At 38.7% G+C, this 12,273-nt stretch overlaps 1 pseudogene across 1 annotated transcript in view; it reads left to right on the plus strand.

The window, feature by feature from the left end:
• The window catches only part of LOC309653111 (ATP synthase subunit f, mitochondrial pseudogene), a 112,459-nt pseudogene that overhangs the window by 23,437 nt on the left and 76,749 nt on the right, over window positions 1–12,273 (plus strand). The window lies entirely within an intron of this gene.

Consider the following 12,273-nt stretch of genomic DNA (forward strand, 5'->3'; position numbering starts at 1 on the left):
GAGGACTTGCAGCTCACCTCCACCCACAAACACATCAAAAATACACCTACATGTGGAACAATTTTCATGGAAAACTAACTGGAAACTGGCAGAAGAACTCCTGTACAACCAATGCTACAGTAAAGATCTCCATATAACCTGGTAGGATGGACAAAAAGGCATCATGTTGAGACCTGTGCCCCTGGGAGGGATCCAGAAGGAATAGAAGGTCTATGAGGTAAACCTTTGACCTGGGGAGCTAGCAGGTGAAGCCACAATAAGCATCCCAGTTCTGAGGGCCTGCATGGAGGAGACCAGTCCCCTTGTCTGCTGGGAAATCCACTGAGACAGACAAAAGGGCTGAAGAAGCCTAGACTCTACACATGGGGAGTATGTGTATGCTGGCTTGCAGATAGAGCTGTACACTGACAGTGGCTGCCTCGCTACACTTCCCAATCCTAAGAAGCAAACATCTTGGCCCAGCTCACTATACACCACAGCCTGGTGAAAGCTCTGGGCAAGGACTCAGTCCAGCTATGCAGAGACAGACCAGGGTGCCTGGGGTGTGATCTGGGAGGAGCCGCAGAGACCATTGTCAGTGCACACACAGGGTGGTGCCAAAAGAACATATAGCAGCTAAGCACTGAATCTTAGACAGACACCCCTGGGAAAGGACACATTTAACTATTCAGAAATAGCTGGGAGGGCCTGGGGTGTGGTCTGGGTGGGGCGGCAATGGCCATTGTCAGTACCCTGAGGAGTTATGGTTCATCTCTCAGGGAGAGTGCCCTGGCTCTGCCCACTCCACATTGCAGTTTAGTTCTAAATCTGGGGAAGACAGGTCCTGGGAGAAGACTGCCACAGAGGCAGCCCGGATCCCAGGTGGCAGCGCAATTATCTCAATTTATGCAGCCTCAACACGCCAACCCCCAGCCCCAGGCTATTCTACACCACAACTTTGCAGTAGGTCTGGTACAAACACAACAGAAAAAGGGGCATGACTTTGGGCTGCATCTGAGTGGAACTGTGGACACCTATACAGGTGGCAAATAGGTTCTCTGTGACCACACTGACCTCACATCCTTCAGCAATCACCTCCCTTGGGACACGGCAGGCACTCAAGGATAATGGAGCCTGATCAAACCTAACCCTCAGGGCTTCTAATTCAACAAATGGAGAGAATACCTTGCCCACAATAGGGCCATGAGAGCCAAAGAAGAGGCCCATCCAACATTCAAAGCAGACTCTGGACACCACAACACCAATCACACCACCTATCAAGAGGATAACAGTCAGCATACTTTGAGGAAAGATGTGGCTGGCATCCAAACTAAAACCAGTCCTTGTATCAAAAATATTGGACTCAGTCTACCCAGGGATGACTCCACATAAAAATAGCCCTTTAAGACCACAGTAGACAATTTATCCTAAATTCATAGAGACAAAGAAAGTTAAATAAAATAAAAAAGCAGAGGAACTACTCCCATTTAAAAGAACAAGAGAAATTCCCTGAAAGAATAATGAAGCAGAGCTCACCAGTCTACTAGACCCTGAGTTCAAAAATGAGGTAATAAGAATGCTAAAGGAATTAAGAAAGATTATTGATAGAAATGCAGATCATTGTAACAAGGAACTGGAAACTATAAAGATGAACCAATCAAAAGTAGTCAACTCAATTGATGATATAAAAACCAGTCTAGAAGCAATGAATAGCAGAGTAAATAATGCAAGAGAACAAATAAGTGATCTGAAAGATAGAATAATGGAAATCACCCAAACAGAGCAACAGACAGAAAGACAAATGGAAAAAAAATGAAAGCAACATATGAGATCTATGGGATAATATAAAGCATCCCAACCTATGCATAATAGGGGTTCCAGAAAGAGAAAAGAGAGAGAAGGGAATCGAAAATGTATTTGAAGAAATTATGGCTAAAAAATCCCAAACTTAAAGATGAAAAGCCATATCCAGGTACAGGAAGCACAGAGGGTCCCAAACAAGATGAAACCAAACAGACCCACGTCAAGACATATCATAGTTAAAATGGCAAAAGTTAAAGATAAAGAGAGGATTCTAAAGGTGGCAAGACAAAAACAGTCAGTTACAAAGGCTTCCCCATAAGGCTATCAGCTAATTTCACTGCAGAATCTTTGCAGGCCAGAAAGGAGTGACATGATATATACAAAGCCCTGAAAAGGAAAAACCTGCAACATAGGATGCTATACCAAGCAAGAATATCATTTAGAATAGAAGGAGAGATAAAGAATTTCTCAGACAGGACAAACTAAAAGAATTCAGCAGTACTAAACCACCCTAAAATAAATATTAAAAGGTCTTCTCTAAATATAAAAGAAACAAGAATCGATAGGAAAGGGAAAAATCACAATATGAAAGGCAAATATATTAAAGGATTGAAGGTCACTTAAGCCAGTCAATAGATGTAAAAAAATCACAAAAATTTGTAAAAGTGATTATAACTACAATAAACAGTAAAATGATAAGCATAAAGATATAAAATACGATATCAAAATCACAAAATGTGGGGGAAGAGAGTTTAAAAATGTAGCTCTCTTACACATACAGACTGAAAGTGAAGGTATGGAAAAATATATCATGCAAATGGAAATGACAAAAGAGCAGGGGTAGCAATACTCATATGAGACAAAATAAACTTTAAAACAAAGTCCATAAAGACAAAGGAGGGCACTATAAAATGATAACGGGATCAATACAAGAAGAGGATATTGCAATCGTTAACATATATGCACCTAGTATGGGAACTCCTGAATTTATAAACAAATAATACCAGACATAAAGGGAGAAATTAACAATAATACAATAATAGGAGAAGAATTTAACACCCTGCCAACATCAATGGACAGATCATCCAGACAGAAAATCAGTAAGGCATAAGAGGTTCTAAATGTTACAGTAGACCAGTTGGATCTAATTGATATCTACAAGACACTACATCCCCAAAACACAGAATAAACATTCTATTCAAGCAAGCATGGAACATTCTCTGGGTAGACCACATACAAAGTCACAAAACAAGCCTCAACAAATTTAGGAGGATAGAAATTATTTAAAGCACCTTTTCTCATCACAATGGTATGAAACTAGAAATCAACCACAGAAGGAAAAACAGGAAACGAATGAACACATGGAGACTAAACAATATGCTCCTTAGAAACATATGGGTCAATGATGAAATCAAAGAAGAAATCAGAAAATACCTGGAGACAAATGAATATGAAAACACAGCATTACAAAATTTATGGGATGCAGCAAAAGCAGTTCTAAGAGAGAAGTTCATAGTGATACAAGCCTTCCTCATGAAACAAGAAAAATCTCAAATAAACACTCTAACCTACCACCTAAAAGAATTAGAAAATAAGAACAAACAAAACGGAAAGACAGCAGAAGGAAGGAAATAATAAAGAACAGAGAAGAAATAAATGGAATACAGATCAAAACCTTTAGAAAAGACCAATAAAATGAAGACCTGGTTTTTTGAAAGATAAACAGAAGTGACAAATTTCTAGCCAGGCTCACCAAGATGAAAAGAGAGAGGACTCCAACAACATAAGAAATGAAAGACAGTAAATAAGAAAGGATATCACAGAAATGCAAAAAATAAAAAAATAAAATAAGAGAATAATATGAACAGTTATATGCCGACAAATTTGACAACCTAGAAAAAATGGACAAATTTCTAGAAACAGACAGCCTGTCAAAACTGAGTCGAGAAGAAACATAATTTGAACAGACCAATCACCAGAAGTGAAGTAGAATCTGTAATAATAATAATAATAAAAGTATCTACAAATAAAATTCCAGGACTGGATGGCTTCACTGTGGAATTCTACCAAATATACAAAGAAGAATTTACACCTATTCTTCTCAAATTATTGCAAAATATGGAAGAGGAGGAAACACTCCCAAACTCTTTCTGTGAAGCCACCATTACCTTGATACCAAAACCAGAAAAAGACACTGCAAAAAAAGGCAATTATAGGCCAATATACTTGATGAATAAGAGGAGCTTCAAGATGGTGGAGGAGTAAGACGTGGAGATCACCTTCCTCCCCACAAATACATCAGAAGTACATCTACATGTGGACCAACTCCTACAGAACACCTACTGAACGCTGGCAGAAGAACTCAGACCTCCCAAAAGGCAAGAAACTCCCCACGCACCTGGGTAGAAAAGAAAATAGAAAAAACAGAGACAAAAGACTAGGGATGGGACCTGCACCAGTGGGAGGGAGCTGTGAGGGAGGAAAGGCTTCCACACACTAGGAAGGTGCTTTGCAGGTGGAGACTGCGGGTGGCAGAGGTGGAAGCTCCGGAGCCACGGAGGAGAGCGCAGCAACAGGGATGCAGAGGGCAAAGCAGAGAGATTCCCGCACGGAGGATCAGTGCCGAACAGCACTCACCAGCCTGAGAGGCTTGTCTGCTCACCCGCCGGGACAGGTGGGGGATGGGAGCTGAGGCTCCGGCTTCTGGATCAGATCCCAGGGAGAGGACTGGGGTTGGCTGTGTGAACACAGCCTGAAGGGGGCTAGTGCACCACAGCTAGCCAGGAGGGAGTCCGGGAAAAAGTCTGGAGCTGCCAAAGAGGCAAGAGACATTTACTTGCCTCTTTGTTTCCTGGTGCACGAGGAGAGGGAATTAAGAGCGCTGCTTAAAGGAGCTCCAGAGACGGACGAGCCGCAGCTATCAGTGCAGACTCCAGAGACAGGCATGAGATGCTAAGGCTGCTGCTGCAGCCACCAAGAAGCCTTTGTGCAAGCACAGGTCACTATCCTCACCTCCCCTCCTGGGAACCTGTGCAGCCCGCCACTGCCAGGGTCCCGTGATCCAGGGACAACTTCCCTGGGAGAACACACAGTGTGCTTCAGGCTATTGCAACATCACGCTGGGCTCTGCCACTGCAGGCTCGCCCCCCATTCCATACTCCTCCCTCCCCCCAGCCTGAGTGAGCAAGAGCCTCCTAATCAGCTACTCTTTTAACCTCATCCTATAAGAGGAGGAACAGACACCCTCAGGCGACTGACACGCAGAGGTGGGGCTAAATCCAAAGCTGAAACCCAGGAGCTGTGCGAACAAAGACAAGAAAGGGAAATTTCTCCCAGCAGCCTCAGGAGCAGTGGATTAAATCCCCACAATCAACTTGATGTACACTGCATCTGTGGATACCTGAAGAGACAACGAATCATCCCAAATTGAGGAGGTGGACTTTGGGAGCAATGATATATATATGTTTTTCCCTTTTTCTCTCTTTGTGAGTGTGTATGTGTATGCTTCTGTGTGTGATGTTGTCTGTATAGCTTTGCTTTTACCATTTGTCCTAGGGTTCTGTCTGTCCGTTTATTTTTGTTTGTTTGTTTTTTACTATACCTTTTAGCGCTTGTTATCATTGGTGGATTTGTTTTTTGGTTTGGTTGCTCTCGTCTTTCTTTCCTTTTTTTTTAGTTTAAAAATTTTATTTAATAATTTTTTTAATTTTTTAATTTTAATAACTATTTTATTTTATTTTATCTTCTGTCTTTCTTTTTATTTTTTTCTCGCTTTTATTCTGAGCAGTGTGTATGACAGGCTCTTGGTGCTGCACTCAGGCATCAGGGCTGTGCCTCTGAGATGGGAGAGCCAAGTTGAGGACATTGGTTCAACACAGACCACCCAGCTCCACGTAATATCAAACGGTGATAATCTCCCAGAGATCTCCATCTCAACACCAAGACCCAGCTCCACTCAAAGACCAGCAAGCTCCAGTGCTGGACACCCTATGCCAAACAACTAGCAAGACAGGAACACAAGGGCACCCATTAGCAAAGACGCTGCCTAAAATCATAATAAGGCCACAGTCACCACAAAACACACCACCAGACATGGAGCTGCCCACCAGAAAGACAAGATCCAACTTCATCCACCAAAACACAGACACTAGTCCCCTCCACCAGGAAGCCTACACAACCAACTGGGGCAGACACAAAAAACAACAGGAACTACGAACCTGCAGGCTATAAAAACGAGACTCCAAACACATTAAGTTAAGAAATATGAGAAGACAGAGAAACACAGAGCAGATGAAGGATCAAGGTAAAAAGCCACCAGACATAACAAATGAAGAGGAAATAGGCAGTCTACCTGAAAAAGAATTCAGGAAAATGATAATAAAAATGATACAAAATCTAGGAAATAGAATGGAGAAAATACAAGACACGTTTAACAAGGACCTAGAAGAACTAAAGAGCAAACAAACAGTGATGAACAACACAATAAACGAAATTTAAAATTCTCTAGATGGTATCAATAGCAAAATATCTGAGGCAGAAGAATGGATAAGTGAGTAACCAGGAAGATAAAATAGTGGAAATAACTACTGCAGAGCAGAATAAAGAAAAAAGAATGAAAAGAATTGAGGACAGTCTCAGAGACCTCTGGGACAACATTAAACACACCAGTATTCGAATTTTAGGGTTCCCAGAAGAAGAGAAAAAAAAAGGGGGCAGACAAAAATACTCGAAGCGATTACAGTTGAAAACTTCCCTAATATGGGAAAGGAAATAGTTAATCAAGTCAAGGAAGCACAGAGAATCCCATACAGGATAAATCCAAGGAGAAACATGCCAAGACACATATTAATCAAACTATCAAAAATTAAATACAAACAAAAAAATATTAAACAGAGCAAGGGTAAAAAACAACAAATAACACACAAGGGAATCCCCATAAGGTTAACAGCTGATCTTTCAGCAGAAAATCACAAGGCAGAAGAGAGGGGCAGGACCTATTTTAAGCGATGAAGGGGAAAAAGCTACAAACAAGATGACTCTACCCAGCGAGTATCTCATTCAGATTTGATGGAGAAATTAAAAACCTTACAGACAGGCAAAAGCTAAGAGAATTCAACACCACCAAACCAGCTTTACAGCAAATGGTAAAGGAACTTCTCTAGGCAGGAAACACAAGAGAAGGTAAAGACCTACAATAACAAACCCCAAACAATTAAGAAAATGGTAATAGGAACATACATATCGATAATTACCTTAAATGTAAATGGATTAAATGCTGTAACCAAAAGACATAGACGGCTGAATGGATACAAAATCAAGAGCCATATATATGCTGTCTACAAGAGACCCACTTCAGACCTTGGGACACATACAGACTGAAAGTGAGGGGATGGAAAAAGATATTCTATGCAAATGGAAATCAAAAGAAAGCTGGAGGAGCAATTCTCATATCAGACAAAATAAACTTTAAAACAAAGACTATTACAAAAGACAAAGAAGGACACTACATAAAGATCAAGGGATCAATCCAAGAAGAAGACATAACAGTTGTAAATATTTATGCATGCAATATAGGAGCACCTCAATATATAAGGCAACTGCTAACAGCCATAAAAGGGAAAATTGACAGTAACACAATTATAGTAAGGGACTTATCACCCCACTTTCACCAATAGACAGATCACACAAAATAAAAATAAATAAGGACACACAAGCTTTAAATGATACATTAAACAAGATGAACTTAATTGATATTCATAGGACATTCCTTCCAAGAAGAACAGAATACACGTTCTTCTCAAGTGCTCATGGAACATTCTCCAGGATAGATCATATACTGGTTTACAAATCAAGCCTTGGTAAATTTAAGAAAATTGAAATCGTATCAGGTATCTTTTCCAACAACAACGCTATGAGACTAGATATCAATTACAGGAAAAAATCTGTAAAAAATACAAACACATGGACGCTAAACAATACACTACTTAATAACCAAGAGATCACTGAAGAAATCAAGAGGAAATCAAAAAATACATAGAAACAAATGACAATGAAAACACGATGACCCAAAACCTATGGGATGCAGCAAAAGCAGTTCTAAGAAGGAAGTTTATAGCAATACAATCCTACCTTAAGAAACAAGAAACATCTCAAATCAACAACCTAACCTTACACCTAAAGCAATTAGGGAAAGAAGAACAAAGAAACCCCAAAGTTAGCAGAAGGAAAGAAATCTTAAAGATCAGATCAGAAACAAATGAAAAAGAAATGAAGGAAACGATAGCAAAATCAATAAAACTAAAAGCTGGTTCTTTGAGAAGATAAACAAATTGATAAACCATTTGCCAGACTCATCAAGAAAAGAAGGGAGAAGACTCAAACCAATAGAATTAGAAATGAAAAAGGAGAAGTAACAACTGACAAAGCAGAAATACAAAAGATCATGAGAGATTACTGCAAACAACTGTATGCCAATAAAATGGACAACCTGGAAGAAATGGAAAAATTCTTAGAAAGCACAACCTTCCGAGACTGAACCAGGAAGAAATAGAAAATATGAACAGACCAATCACAGGCACTGAAATTGAAACTGTGATTGAAAATCTTCCAACAAACAAAAACCCAGGACCAGATGGCTTCATAGGCGAATTCTATCAAACATTTAGAGAAGAGCTAATACCTATCCTTCTCAAACTCTTCCAAAATATAGCAGAGGGAGGAACACTCCCAAACTCATACTACGAGGCCACCATCACCCTGAAACCAAAACCAGACAAAGATGTCAAAAAGAAAGAAAACTACAGGCCAATATCACTGATGAACATAGATGCAAAAATCCTCAACAAAATACTAGAAAACAGAATCCAACACCACATTAAAAGGATCATACACCATGATCAAGTGGGGTTTATCCCAGGAATGCAAGGATTCTTCAATATATGCAAATCAATCAATGTGATACACCATATTAACAAATTGAAGGAAAAAAACCATATGATCATCTCAATAGATGCAGAGAAAGCTTTTGACAAAATTCAACACCCATTTATGATAAAAGCCCTACAGAAAGTAGGCATAGAGGGAACTTTCCTCAACATAATAAAGGCCATATATGACAAACCCACAGCCAACATTGTCCTCAATGGTGAAAAACTGAAACCATTTCCACTAAGATCAGGAACAAGACAAGGTTGCCCACTCTCACCACTATTATTCAACATAGTTTTGGAAGTGTTAGCCACAGCAATCAGAGAAGAAAAAGAAATAAAAGGAATCCAAATCGGAAAAGAAGAAGTAAAGCTGTCACTCTTTGCACATGACATGATACTATACATAGAGAATCCTAAAACTGCCACCAGAAAACTACTAGAGCTAATCAATGAATATGGTAAAGTAGCAGGATACAAAATTAATGCACAGAAATCTCTTGCATTCCTATATACTAATGATGAAAAATCTGAAAGTGAAATTAAGAGAACACTCCCGTTTACCATTGCAACAAAAAGAATAAAATATCTAGGAATAAACCTACCTAAGGAGACAAAAGACCTGTATGCAGAAAATTATAGGACACTGATGAAAGAAATTAAAGATGATACCAACAGATGGAGAGATATACCATGTTCTTGGATTGGAAGAATCAACGTTGTGAAAATGACTCTACTACCCAAAGCAATCTACAGATTCAATGCAATCCCTATCAAACTACCACTTGCATTTTTCACAGAACTAGAACAAAAAATTTCACAATTTGTATGGAGACACAAAAGATCCTGAATAGCCAAAGCAATCTTGAGAACAAAAAATGGAGCTGGAGGAATCAGGCTCCCTGACTTCAGACTATATTACAAAGCTACAGTAATGAAGACAGTTTGGTACTGGCACAAAAACAGAAATATAGATCAATGGAACAGGATAGAAAGCCCAGAGATAAACCCACGCACATATGGTCACCTTATCTTTGATAAAGGAGGCAAGCATATACAGTGGAGAAAAGACAGCCTCTTCAATAAGTGGTGCTGCGAAAATTGGACAGGTACATGTAAAAGTATGAAATTAGAACACTCCCTGACACCATACACAAAAATAAACTCAAAATGGATTAAAGACCTAAGTGTAAGGCCAGACACTATCAAACTCTTAGAGGAAAACATAGGCAGAACACTCTATGACATAAATCACAGCAAGATCCTTTTTGACCCAGCTCCTAGAGAAATGCAAATAAGAACACAAATAAACAAATGGGACCTAATGAAACTTAAAAGCTTTTGCACAGCAATGGAAACCATAAACAAGACAAAAAGACAACCCTCAGAATGGGAGAAAATATTTGCAAATGAAGCAACTGACAAAGGATTAATCTCCAAAATTTACAAGCAGCTCATGCAGCTCAATATCAATAAAACAAACAACCCAATCCAAAAATGGGCAGAAGACCTAAATAGACATTTCTCCAAAGAAGATATACAGATGGCCAACAGACACATGAAAGAATGCTTAACATCATTAATCATTAGAGAAATGCAAATCAAAACTACAATGAGGTATCATCTCACACCGGTCAGAATGGCCATCATCAAAAAATCTACAAACAGTAAATGCTGGAGAGGGTGTGGAGAAAAGGGAACACTCTTGCACTGTTGGTGGGAATGTAAATTGATACAGCCACTATGGAGAACATTCTGGAGGTTCCTTAAAAAACGAAAAATAGAACTACCATACGACCCAGCAATCCCACTACTGGACATATACCCTGAGAAAACCATAATTCAAAAAGAGTCATGTACCAAAATGTTCATTGCAGCTGTATTTACAATAGCCAGGACATGGAAGCAACCTAAGTGTCCATCATCGGATGAATGGATAAAGAAGATGTGGCACATATGTACAATGGAATATTACTCAGCCATAAAAAGTAACGAAATTGAGTTATTTGTAGTGAGGTGGATTGAGTTAGAGTCTGTCATACAGAGTGAAGTAAGTCAGAAAGAGAAAAACAAATACAGTATGCTAACACATATATATGGAATCTAAGGAAAAAAAAAAAAGGGCATGAAGAACCTAGTGGCAAGATGGGAATAAAGACACAGACCTACTAAAGAATGGACTTGAGGATATGGGGAGGGGGAGGGGTGAGATGTGACAGGATGAGAGAGTGTCATGGACATATATACACTATCAAATGTAAAATAGATAGCTAGTGGGAAGCAGCCGCATAGCACAGGGAGATCAGCACGGTGCTTTGTGACCGCCTGAGGGGGTGGGATGGGGAAGATGTGAGGGAGGGAGATGCGGGAGGGAGGAGATATGGGAACATGTGTATATCTGTAGCTGATTCACTTTGTAATAAAGCAGAAACTAACACACCATTGTGAAGCAATTATACTTCAATAAAGATGTTAAAAAAAAAAGAAGATATAATACACAGGCACGCAGACACACACACACATATATACAATGGAATATTACTCAGCCATAAAAGAGAATGAAGTATTGTCATTTGCAACAACATGGATGGACCTAGAGAATATTATACTTACTGAAGTAAGTCAGACAGGGAAAGACAAACACTAGATAATATCACTTATATGTGGAATCTAAAAAATAATACAGATGAATCTATATACAAAACAGAAACAGACTTACAGACATAGAAAATAAACTTATGTTTATCAAAGGGGCAAGGAAGTGAGGTAGGGACAAATTAGGAGTATAGGATTAATAGATACAAACTACTATACATAAAATAGATAAGCAACAAGGATTTACTGTATAGCACATGGAATTATATTCAATATCTTGTAATAAACTACAATGCATTATAAGCAGAAAAAAATAACTAAATTACTATGCTGTATACCTGAAACTAACAGACTGTTGTAAGTCAACTATACTGCAATAAAAATAAATTAAATCAAGAACATGAGAAAAATTGTTTGTTTCAATTGAGCACACATTTTTTGTTTCAAACTTCTGTTAGTCATGGCTAATTTATCAGGCAGAATACTATTTATCAGTAGGACTACATTTTACCTCTTAGTACTAAACTTTAAGAAAATGTTTTCCGGTGAGTCTTTATACATAAAGGCAAACTAATAGATGATGTTAGTTTTATTTTTGGTAGTATTCTTAGTGCAACTATTTCTTTGTACCTTTTTGGATAAAAACACTATTGTTACTGAATATGAATGTTGACTCCCTCTGTCATATAACGTATTTCCACAACATCTACTAAAAAGAAAATCTGATCATATTGTTCAGCTGACCTTTTAATTCTCATGCAGTAACCTTTCCCTTATAATGAACTACTTTTCTTTTTAATATCAGTGTAAAATAATAACAATGATACTATGAATAGCTATTACCTTTACTAAGCACTTACTAAGGTATGTACCTTATATAGAATAGTAAACGTATTACCTGTATTTTGTAAATGGCAGATTGAAAGTTAGAAATATTAAGTGACTTGAATACAAGGTCACAGTTAATAAG

The sequence above is a fragment of the Balaenoptera physalus genome, assembly GCF_965194825.1.
Source record: "Balaenoptera physalus genome assembly, chromosome: X".
NCBI lineage: Eukaryota > Metazoa > Chordata > Mammalia > Artiodactyla > Balaenopteridae > Balaenoptera > Balaenoptera physalus.